Source organism: Triticum aestivum, chromosome 5A, assembly GCF_018294505.1.
Source record: "Triticum aestivum cultivar Chinese Spring chromosome 5A, IWGSC CS RefSeq v2.1, whole genome shotgun sequence".
In the NCBI taxonomy this organism is placed as follows: domain Eukaryota; kingdom Viridiplantae; phylum Streptophyta; class Magnoliopsida; order Poales; family Poaceae; genus Triticum; species Triticum aestivum.
This window is the reverse complement of record NC_057806.1, coordinates 192,834,875-192,847,385: the sequence shown is the minus strand read 5'-3', so window position 1 is coordinate 192,847,385 and position 12,511 is coordinate 192,834,875.

Here is a 12,511-nt window from a genome sequence, read left to right as displayed (position 1 = left end):
TTCTTCCTTCTCTTCAGAAGCCAATGCTGTTCTTCAACAGCAGCTGAGCGAAGCCAACTCCGCATTGCGCGCCAAGGGGGAGGAGTGCAGCAAGCACACCACGGAGCGCGATCTGCTCGCCACATAATTGGCAGAGCAAAGGGAGCTGCTTACGAAGACGCAGAAGGAGGCGGAAGAGGCGGAAGCTGCCCTCCTGGCCGAGTTCGCGAGCGAGCGCTCCTCCTGGACTGACATAGAGGCAATGCTGGCCTCCGACTTCCATGAGATTTAAGACATTGTTGATGGTGAGATTCTTTGCTTTCTTTTTTTCGAGCTGCCGATTATGAGTCGTGCCGACTCTTGGTTTTTGACTTGCTTCTTTGTTTCTTCCGTCTTGGCAGACTTCTTTCCCGGGCATTCGCAGGCTGCCATCCAAGCCATCGAGGCTGACCGTGAAGGTCGGAGGGCGGAAGGCGCAGAGATCACCGCCGACGCTCCCCGAACCCTTGATGAGCATATCCTGAGCATCGAGGCTCGCCTTCGGCCAACTCACCGGATGCTGCGCCGGCTTCAACGTGTCGGCGCCTAGGCGATTGCCGCCCTGTGGCCGGACATGCAGGCTCTGCGCACCCCCAGTCGGACTGCCGACTGGCTAGAGGTCGCGGCTGGTCGTCTTGAGGCCTGGAAGGGTTCCTCGGCCTGAGCTAGAGCGTGCCGGGCCTTGGAGTTCGTCAAGGCGTGGTATCCGGGGCTGGACCTAGACCGGCCGGCCACACTCCAGTCAGAGGCCCAACTGGAGCTGGCAGCCGCGGAAGATGCCCTCGTCAAGCGTGCCATGACGATTGCCGAGTACACCGAAACTAGCAGCTTCGTCCCCGAGCGGTCTGAAGATGGCGAGGAGGTACCGCCGGAGTGGTTTGGGATGAACCCAGACTACGGCGAGGACTCGGCGGAGGTGATCGGCTCCAGCGTCGAGGAGGAAGGCAAAGCGGAGGACGGAGGCGAGACGGAAGCACCAGAAGACGGAGCAGACGGCCAACCTCAGCTCGACCGTGCCTCCAGCAACGAGCCGCGTGCGACCGAGCCGACTGCCGTCGGAGGCGATCAAGCCGAGACTGCTCAGCCGGCCGCCCCAACGCCTGAAGCTGCCGCCTCCTCCGACCCTCTGAATCCGTCTGCCGCTTCCTGAGCTGTCGTCTTATCCTTTTATCTGCTTTAGTAGTCTTTGAAGAACTTGTTAATTCGCACAATTCCACCCGCGGGGTGTATTTTGAACTTTTGCTCGAAGATTCGGCCAAGGGCTTATGTTATGTAAATATTTATCTGAATTCTATCTTTTCTTGCTCATTGCTCTTTTGGCCTTTTCCTTTGCTGCTTTCCCTTAGTTGCCTGTCTTGCCAGTCGGACAGCCGCTCTGCGGACTGCCATTGGATCAAATGCTTGACTACTTTGGGAAGGCAAGTACTTAGCCGTTTTAGAGTTTTTTAGCAAGTTGGATAGAAGGCGGTGAGCCGACTGGTTAATAGTCGGTTTGTGAAAAGAAAAAGGAAGGCTGGAAGCCGTCTTAAGCTATGTTTTATGCTTTGGGTCCTTAGCCATTTTTCATGTGAGCACCCATTCTACCTTACTCCTGCCCACCGTACAGTCGCTCTGTGAGCTGCGGCTTCTGATAGGAGATGGCTTAGACGCCACACACTACTTGTCCGGCTGCAGGAAGCATTTCATAGTGCAAGGCGGCAAGTCCCCGGGCCGACCTGTCGAGCCCGGTGCCAAGCGGCATAACAAAGAGTAACATACTCGTAGGCATAATTTTTATCATATAGACAAAAGAGGGCAGTCCCCGAGCTCGTCTCGGGGGGGCCCGAAGTCTTGGTACTTTAATACAAAAGGTAGCGTGGTACATACTGTATCAACTGTAAAATCTTTGGAGGAGATTTGCATTCCATGGCCGCTCCGTCTCTTTGCCGGAGTCGTCCCTCTTGCGTGCTCGGGGCTTTTGAGCGTCAGTCAGGTAGTAGGAGTTGTTGCCCAGTACTTTGCTGATGACGAAAGGGCCTTCCCAAGGTGTCGACAGCTTGTGCTGGCCGGCTGTTCGCTGGATCAGCCAGAGCACAAGGTCGCCCTCTTGGAAAGATCTCGGCTTGACCTTCCTGTTCTAGTATCGGTGCAGGCTCTTCTGGTAGATGCTGGACCGGCTGAGTGCCAACACCCGGCCCTCTTCCAGCAGATCGACGCCATCTTGACGTGCTTCTTCTGCTTCCTCCTTGGTGTACACGGTGACTCGCGGGGAGTCGAACTCTATGTCCGTTGGGATGACGGCTTCAGCACCGTAGACGAGGAAGAAAGGCGTGAAGCCGGTTGACTTGTTTGGAGTCGTGCGCAGACTCCAGAGGATGGCTGGCAACTCATCGAGCCAGCAGCCAGCCGACCGCTCCAGAGGCTCGACTAGTTGGGGCTTGATGCCGGACAGGATGGGGCCGTTTGCTCGCTCCACCTGGCCGTTTGACTGTGGATGGGCGACGGATTCTAGGTCCAGTCGGATGCCCTGTGTTGCACAGAAACGGGCCAAGGCGCCTTTGGCAAAATTTGTGCCGTTGTCGGTGATGATGTTGTGTGGTATGCCGTACCGAATTGTGATATCGGAGATGAAAGTCACGGCAGTCGGATCGTTCAGTTTCTTGATTGGCTTTTCTTCTATCCACTTGGTGAACTTGTCCACTGCGACAAGTAAGTGAGTTAAGACACCTCGTGCCGTCTTGAATGGTCCCACCATGTCTAGACCCCAAACTGTGAAAGGCCAGGCAATGGGGATGGTCTTGAGTGCAGAAGCCGTCTGATGCGGCTTGGAGCGGAACTTCTGGCACCCTTTGCATTTTTGGACCAATTCCTTGGCCTCTTCTAAGGCCTTTGCCAAAAGAAGCCATGTCGGAAAGCTTTGGCGATGAGTGCTCTTGATGCCGCATGGTGGCCGCACTTGCCTTGGTGGATGTCTTTGAGAATTGCTTGGCCTTGCTCTAGCTCTACGCAGCGCTGGTAGACACCAGTCACGCTGCGCCTGACTAGCTCTCTGTTGACTATGGTGTAGGCTGCCGCTCGACGTTGTACTTGCCGAGCTAAGGTCTCATCAGTTGGCAGCTCTTTGCTCACTAGAAATTTGAGGATGGGCTGGGCCCATGAGGGTGCTGCTATTTCTTCGACTACCAGAACTGCGAGTTGGACGAGGGCGGATCGGCTGCGAGGCGGTGGGTTGGAGTCAACAACTATTTGCTGGGTTAATGAAGTCCCCAGGCCGACTGGCGTGGCTCTTGGGTCGAGTTCTGGAGTCTTTGAGCCCATCGCCGCAGTCCCCGGGCCGGGCTCTGCAGTCCCTGGGCCGGCCTCGACTATGGCGGCTTTGGAGCCATCTGCCAAAATCCCCGTACCGTCCGCCGGGGCTCTGGAGTCGGATCCGACTTCTTCGGGAGGAGCCGACACGAATATGGAGTCTGATTCTGGTGAAGGCTTGACAAACGGCTTGAGGAGGCGTTGAAGGGCGACGCCGGATGGTATTGCTTGGCGGGTAGAGCCGATTCATGCCAAGGTGTCTGCTTGGTCGTTGTCGTTTCTTGGCACATGGAGGAACTCGCACCCATCGAAATACCCACTGAGTTGCTGCACGAGGAAACGGTAATTCGCCATGTTTGCATCTTTGGTGTCCCAGTCGCCAGATGACTGCTGGATCACTAAGTCCGAGTCGCCATAACATAGGATCCGGCGAATGCCGAGCTCTTTGGCAAGCCGGATCCCGTGAATGAGCGCCTCGTACTCAGCGAAGTTGTTGGAGGAGGCAAAATGGATTTGCAGTGCGTATTTGAGCTTGTCGCCTTTAGGAGAAGTGAGGACAATGCCGGCTCCCAAGCCGGTGCACATCTTGGAGCCGTCGAAATGCATCCGCCAATGGGTGGAGTCGGGCGCTGCAGGTAGGTACTGGGTCTCGGCCCAGTCGACGAGAAAGTCGGCCAGTGCTTGTGACTTGATAGCGGTGCGGGGCTGGTAGTGGATGGTGTAGGGAGCCAGCTCTATAGCCCACTTGGCCACTCGGCCAGAAGCATCTCGACTTCTGATGATCTCGGCAAGTGGGGCCGTGCAGACCATGGTGATTGGATGCTCTTGAAAGTAAGGCTTCAATTTCTTGGTGGTAAAGTGCACGCCATAGCACATATTCTGGTAGTGGGGATAGTTCTGCTTGGAGGCTGACAGTACGTCGCTCAGGTAATATACCGGTCTCTGGATAGGTAGTGCCTTGCCTTCCTCCCTGCGTTCCCCTACAATGACCGTGCTGACTACCCGGCTGGTGGCGGCGATGTACAGGAGCATCGGTTCCTTAGGAGTCGGAGCCGCTAGAATGGGTGGAGTAGTCAGCATCTTTTTCAACTGGAGAAAAGCTTCGTCCGCCTTATGGTTCCACTCGAAAAAAGTGGTCTTCTTCATGAGTTGGTATAAGGGGAGAGCTTTCTCGCCCAGCCGACTGATGAATCGGCTGATGGACGCCAAGCAGCCGGTGAACTTTTGCACGTCCAGCAGTCGGCTGGGTACCTCCATCCTCTCAATGGCCTTGATCTTTACAGGGTTGCATTCTATGCCACATTCAGAGACCAGGAAGCCAAGGAGTTGGCCGGCTGGTACTCCGAAGACGCACTTCTCGGGGTTGAGCTTGATCTAGAATCGGCGCAGGTTCTCAAAGGTCTCCTTGAGGTCTTCCAGCAGTGTTCCATGCTTTTCCGTCTTCACCACCACATCGTCCACGTAGACGTGGGCATTCCTGCCGAGCTGCTTGAGGAGGCACTTCTGCATGCAACGCTGAAAGGTGGCGCCGGCATTCCTCAAGCCGAACGTCATGGTGAGGTAGCACAAGGCTCCAAACGGCGTGGTGAAGGCGGTCTTCAGTCTGTCAGCTAGGTTCAGCTTGATCTGGTGATATCCTGAATATGCATCCAAAAATCTCAACAGCTCGCATCCGGCGGTGGAGTCTATCACCTGATCAATTCTTGGCAGAGCAAACGGGTCCTTGGGGCAGGCCTTGTTGAGGCTCGTGTAGTCAATACACATTCGCCACTGCTTGTTCTTCTTCAGTACTAGGACCGGGTTGGCTGCCACTCTGGAAAGAATACTTCCATAATGAAGCCGGCTGCTAGGAGTTCGGCTATCTCTTCTCCGACAACTCTTCTCTTCTCTTCTGATAGGCGGCGCAGGGGCTGCCTGACCGGCTTTGCATCAGATCGGACATGTAACTTGTGCTCGGCGAATTCCGTCGGTACACCTGGCATGTCTTTGGGGGACCATGCGAAGATGTCCCGATTCTCATGGAGGAAATCGATGAGCTTGCCTTCCTATTTGCTGTCGAGGTTTGCGCCTACGACAGTGTACCTCTCTGCGTGCTCCGGATCCAAGGGTATCTTCTTTGTCTCCTTGGATGGTTTGAACGAACCCTCAGCCTCCGGCTCCTTTGGGTTAGGTGACACCTCTGGCTGCTTGCCGGCCATCGCCACAACCCGTTCAAGGAGCCGCATCTCGGCTGCGATCACCAGGGACCCGGCTAGCCGACTGCTCTCAGTCGCACAGGCAGATGACTTCCGGTAGTCACCGGCTACAGTCAGAATTCCCCTGGAACTGGGCATCTTCATTTTGAGGTAGGCGTAGTGGGGGACCGCCATGAACTTGGCCAGGGTGGGTCGGCCAAGTAGTGCATGATATGGGCTCTCGAGGTCCACCACCTCAAACCAAACTGACTCTCGGCGGAAGTGCTCTTTGTCTCCAAAGAGGACGTCCATCAGGATCTTGCCAATTGGTGAGCAGGAAAGCCCAGGAACAATGTCGTGGAACACAGTCCAGCTGTTCTGAAGCTGTCTTTGCTTGATTGCTAGTTTCTCCATGGTGTCCTTGTACAGGATGTTGATGCTGCTGCCTCCGTCTATCAGAACTCGCGAGAAACGAGTGGCTCGTCTATCCGTGGCAAAGGTGGCATCCAAGACCAAGGCATAAGAGCCTGGACTCGGCATCACCTTTGGGTGATCAGCCCTGCTCCAGCTGATAGGCTTCTCGGACCAGTGCATGAACTCTAGCGTCTCTGATGCTACTGCATTCACCTCTTATTGCTGCAGCCGCCTGCTGCGCCGATTGTCAGCCATACTGGTAAACACCACGTAGGCTCCGTGCTGTTCGGGGTATTCGTCTTGTACTGCGCCGACTGGCCTGACAGCCGGCTGCTGGGGCGGAGGCAGTAGCGGCTGCCCAGCAGGCGGGGGAGGTAGGAGGCCATCTCCCTTGGCGATCCTGGTGAGCCAGTGGCACTTCCGGGTGGTGTGATTTGACGGCTTCACGCCGCTATGGAATTTGCAAGGACCATCCAGAGTCTGCTCGTAGGAGAAGGCCGGCAACCAGTTGGGCTTGCCACCTTTCTGTCGCTTGGGTGGAGGCTGCCCATTCGGCTGCTGGGCTTCAACTGTCGCGACCTGCCGGCTGCTGGAAGCCGGCTGTGGGGCCTTGCGCTTGTGGTCGCTCTGCTGTTGCTGCCAACTGGCGTATCCCGCCGGAGTTCTTGGAGCCTGAGGGGCCACTTTGCCAGTTGCGCTAACTTGAATCTCCGCCTTCATGGAGGAGTCGGCCGTGACGTACTTGTCCGCTATGATCAGTAGCTCGTCGAGGGTTTCTGGCTCGTCGCAGAGGAGTTTGTGCTTGAGGAGGGTGCCCTCTCTGCACCCGGCGGTGAAGTACTCGATAGCCTGCACCTCGTGCACGCCCTCGCAGGAGTTCCGAAGCTCGGCCCAACGCATGAGGTGATCGCGAGTCGACTCGTCGGGACCTTGCATGCACAAGGAAAGCTGACGTGGCTTGGGAGGACGCTTGTACGTGCTGGTGAAGTTGTGGACGAATGCTTCAGTGAAGTCAACCCAGCTGTTGATGCTGCGGGGCTTCAGGCTGTTCAGCCATGTCCGGGCCGTGCCTTGGAGCATGAGGGAACATACTTTACGGTGACACGCTTGTTGTCGTTTGCTATGCTGACAGCCGTGGAGTAGTCGACCAGCCAGTCTTCCGGCTTCACGGAGCCGGTGTACTTGGGCGTGTCTCTTGGGAGCGTGAACCCTTTGGGAAAGGGCTCGTCTCGAATGCGGGGCCCGAAACAAGGCAGACCCAACTCGTCTTCTTCTTCCAACGCCAGGGATCGGTGAAGTCGGTCGATCTGGTGGCGGGCGTCATTTTCTCCGACTCCCTCTCGGTGGCCAAGGCGGTCGCCGAAAGTCGGATGGTCGACCGGCGGCAGGGAGACTCACCTTTCCTTGTGAGGAGGAGGAGGCGGACGGTCGTCCCGTCGTTCCACTGCTCTCGGGCAGCCGTCTCGGTCGCGCTCTATGGTAATGTGAGTCCGACTATGGCTGACAGTCGGATCCTTGTCTCTTCTTCCTCGGGCACCGCCAGTCGACGTTCGAGACGTCGCGCCTTGATCTCGGCGAAGGTCGTCATTTTCCCGCTGCGGCACCTCCATGCGGCAGCCGGCCTTGTTCTGCGCGGCAGCCGCGTTGAGGAGCCGCTGGACTCGCTCCATCATCTGGCGGCGCTCTTCACCCTCGAAATTGTCCAGCTCATCCGCCGCCGCCTGGGTGGCTCAGATGTTCTCCGCTGGTGTAGCATACACAGGGCGACTTGCCCCGAATAGATTGGCGATGGTTACGCCGCGCTGCTTGACCGCACCAAGGCAGCTGGGCCCTGCTCGGGCCGGCGAGCCGCCAACAGCACGATCCATCTCTCGCTGGTAGGCTTCTGACAAGCATCTCATGCTAGCCAGCTTCTTCGCGCCTTCGACGAGCTGAAGGCAGCGCACCTCCAACGTCTCCACGTCAGCGTCTTCCGGAATGGGCACAGTCAGGTCTTGTAGTGCCGCGCTAAGTGGGTCATGCGCTCCTCCGTCGGGAGGCTCTTCATGACTGATGACGAGCACCTCAGTGACGGTGCTTCCGCCGCTCTCCGCACGAGGGGGAGGCTCGTCGTAGACGACCACATTAGTGGGGAACGTGTCGAGCGACGCGGTGTCGGAGTTGACCAGCATCGGGTCGGTGGAACCTACAGACTCCAAGTCCATGGCAGGCTCGCTGGCGACGTGGAGTTGATCAAGGAGGCCCACGAGGAGGCTCTCGGAGCCACCCGTGCCTGCGTTGGATGCAGGTTCATCGAAGAGGCGAACCTCGCTGACAAGTTTAGCGAGGCAGCTGGCTGCACAGGCGATCTCAACACCGTGCAGCGCGTCAGCCCTAACTCCGTCTGGCGTGTCTGGCTAGCTGCGCTCGCCAGGGAGGAAAAGGGTTCCCGTCCAGAGCAGGTCTCCGGACGGCGGTGCACCACGCCCCACGGTGGGCGCCAAATGTCAGGGGTTGGGTGCGTCATATGCCAAAGGATGGCTTATCATGGTGGGGGCGAGTAGAACGTCGCCGGTGCCTGGAAACGGGATGAGGTGAAGACATGCACGCCAGCGAATCTTACCCAGCTTCAGGGCTCTCTGGGGAGATAATACCCCTACTGCTTCTCTGCGGGGTCTCCGCATGATCACTATGGCAAAGTGTTTACACGATTGCTCCTTGAGCTATTTCCTAGAGGTAGGAGAAGGCAAGGCTAGCTCTCTCCTTCCTATATGATCTGGTCTAGTACCAATGGATTCCAACCCTCTGCATGGGTGCCCTGTGGGGTTTATATAGGCCTACCCCCCAGGGGTACAATGGTAATCCGGCTGGACGCGGGCCCAGCTGCCAGTCTCTCTGGTCGCCGTCTTATCCGCCGACTCCTGGGGCCCGCCGACTGGTGGGCCCTGCCGACTGGCTCGGTACGGAGCCGACATGCCGCGTCCGCCGCGGGCGGGTCTTGCCGGCTGCTGATTACTGTAGCCGTGCTTCTAATGGCGCGGGCTTCGTCATGGAGTCGTGGCAACAGCCCCGCCGCCTGGCGGACGATCACTATTGCCACTCTCCATCACATCTGGTTAATGGCACGTGGGCCCCGAGGGAGGAGTTGGCCGACTCTCGGGGGCCGACTCCCGACGGGTCCGACTTGTGGTGCACTTGCCGTCTTCTGGGATCCCGTTGGCCGGTGGGACCCGTCGCCCAAAGGTCGTACAGACAAGTCGTCGTGGGCGCAGGGTTCGGTCCACCGGTGCTGATGTCAAGGGCGGCATGGCGACAGTACCACGCCGCACGAAGATCTCCGCGGGTACGGTGTATTGTGGCCATGCCTGCCTCTGAAAGGGGTGGGAGCAGGCTTCACTGTAGCCACTCCCCTGTCATGTCCCTCTTGATGAGGACATGGGGTTTGTTGGAGTCGCGAGCTGACCCCCCTAGGCCGGCTTGTTGGGAAGTCGTCAGTCAGGAGTCGTCTTATCCTGAAGTCGTCCCTGGGACTTGTCCGCGAGTGGCTAGTCGGTGTCCTTGCCGCCGACTTCTCAGAAGGCGGCTCTTTGTCCTGGGGTCTTGAGGGGCGCAGCCTGCCCCGATGTCTTGAAAGGTTCTGGGACTCGGGTTAGCCTACCCGTGGCCCATTACTCCGACACTTATGATCCTAATGATATGCCCTTGTCTACTTTGATTGAGAATAATAATGAATCTATGGATGTGAATTTTGTTGGTAGGTACAATTTTGGTAATAATGCGTATAGAGGAAATTTCAATCCTAGGCCTTATCCTAGTAATCCCTCTAATAATTATGGTAATTCCTACAACAATTCTTATGGAAATTATAATAAGATGCCCTCTGATTTTGAATCTAATATTAAAGAATTTATTACTTCGCAAAAGAATTTTAATGCTATGATTGAAGAAAAATTGCTTAAGATTGATGATTTGGCTAGGAACGTTGATAGAATTTCTCTTGATGTTGATTCTTTAAAACTTAGATCTATTCCACCTAAGCATGATATCAATGAGTCTCTCAAAGCCATGAGAATTTCCATTGACGAGTGCAAAGAAAGAACCGCTAGGATGCGTGCTAAGAAAGATTCCTTTATAAAAGTGTGTTCTTCTAGTTCCTATTAAAATAATGATGAAGATCTAAAAGTTATTGATGTGTCCCCTATTAAATATTTGTTTTGCAATATGAATCTTGATAATGATGGAACTGAATATGATCCACCTTTACCTAGAGGGCGTTCCAAGAATTCTGAATCTTTTGATCTTGATGCTAAATTTGATAAAAGTGGGATTGAAGAAATTAAAATCCTAGATGTTGCTAAACCCACTATTATGTATTCCAAGGAATTTAACTATGAAAATTGCTCTTTGATTGATTGTATTTCCTTGTTGCAATCCGTGCTAAATTCTACTCACGCTTATAGTCAAAATAAAGCGTTTACTAAACATATCGTTGATGCCTTGATGCAATCTTATGAAGAAAAACTTGAATTGGAAGTTTCTATCCCTAGAAAACTTTATGATGAGTGGGAACCAACTATTAAAATTAAAATTAAAGATCATGAATGCTATGCTTTATGTGATTTGGGTGTTAATGTTTCCACGAGTCCAAAGACTTTGTGTGATTTGTTAGGTTTCCATGATTTTGATGATTACTCTCTAAACTTGCACCTTGCGGATTCCACTATTAAGAAACCTATGGGAAGAATTAATGATGTTCTTATTGTTGCAAATAGGAATTATGTGCATGTAGATTTTATTGTTCTTGACATAGATTGCAATCCTTCATGTTCTATTATTCTTGGTAGACCTTTTCTTAGAACGATTGGTGCAATTATTGATATGAAGGGAGGAAATATCAGATTCCAATTTTCATTAAGGAAAGTCATGGAACATTTCCCTAGAAAGAAAATTAAATTTCCTTATGAATCTATTATGAGAGCCACTTATGGATTGCCTATCAAAGATGGCAATACCTAGATCTATTCTTGCTTGTTATGCCTAGCTAGGGGCGTTAAACGATAGCGCTTGTTGGGAGGCAACCCAATTTTATTTTTATTCCTTGATTTTTTCTCCTGCTTACTAATAAATAATTTATTTAGCCTCTGCTTTGGTTGTGTTTTTTGTGTTTAATTAGTATTTGTGCCAAGTAGAACCATTGGGAAGACTTGGGGAAAGTCTTGTTGAACTTGCTGTAAAAAACAGAAATTTAGCGCTCACGAGAACTGCTATCATTTTTATTTGGAAAGTGCTATTTAGTTAATTACTTTTTCAGATGATTAATAGATAAATTCCGCACGTCCAGCAATTTACTTTAGAATTTTTGGGGTTCCAGATCTTGCGCTAGCTACAGATTACTACAGACTGTTCTGTTTTTGACAGATTTCCGTTTTGCGTGTGTTGTTTTCTTATTTTGATGAATCTATGGCTAGTAAATTAGTTTATAAACCATAGAGAAGTTGGAATACAGTACATATAACACCCATATAAATAAATAATGAGTTCATTACAGTACCTTGAAGTGATCTTTTGTTTTCTGTCGCTAACGGAGCTCACGAGATTTTCTACTTTCAGTTTTGTGTTGTGAAGTTTTCAAGTTTTGGGTAAAGATTTGATGGATTATGGAACAAGGAGTTGCAAGATCCTAAGCTTGGGGATGCCCATGGCACCCCCAAGATAATCTAAGGACACCTAAAAGCCAAAGCTTGGTGATGCCCCAGAAGGCATCCCCTCTTTCGTCTACTTCTATCGGTAACTTTACTTGGAGCGATATTTTTATTCGCCACATGATATGTGTTTTACTTGGAGCGTCTTGTATGATTTGAGTCTTTGCTTATTAGTTTACCACAATCATCCTTGCTGTACACACTTTTCGAGAGAGCCATTCATGATTTGGAATTTGTTAGAATACTCTATGTGCTTTGTCGTGGTATTCTCATGGGGGGTGCGAAACGACATATGCCACAAGATGGCTTCGTGTGAGGGCAAGACTGCTGCTGATAGGCCCGGGAGCGGGTATGCGAATAGCACGCAGTAGTTTACCCAGGTTCAGGGCTCTCCGGAGAGATAACACCCCTACTCCTGCATGTCTGAGTATATGTGGTATATCTGTAGTATAGAGTGCTCCTCGAGCTGTATCTAGATGAGTGCTATATGCTACTAGCCTCATGTATGTATCTGTGGCCGGGATGAGCAAGCATGCTCTAGTGACCGAATGAGTGTGTGCTCATACGTGTGTGTGAGGATGGGTGGATGGCTAGCTATATATAGTGGGAGCTAGCTTAGCATGTAAGCCATGTAGGCATGGTAGCTAGCTAGCTAGTGGCATGGTGGGGTATCATCCTTGTCCCCTGGGTCACTTCATAAATAGTGCCCTGGGACAAGGGACACTGTACATGATGGCCGGGGTGTCACGTGAACAGTGCCGGGTACGGTCGTCACGTCGGGGTCGCGTCCGGCTGTAGTTGACTTCGGGCAGTCGGCCTGGTGGAGGAGTCGGCAGCCAGCAGTCGGCCTGGTGGAGGAGTCGGCAGCCAGCAGTCGGCCTGGTGGAGGAGTCCGCAGCCATCAGTCGTCTTGGTGGAGGAGTCGGCAGCCTCCAGTCG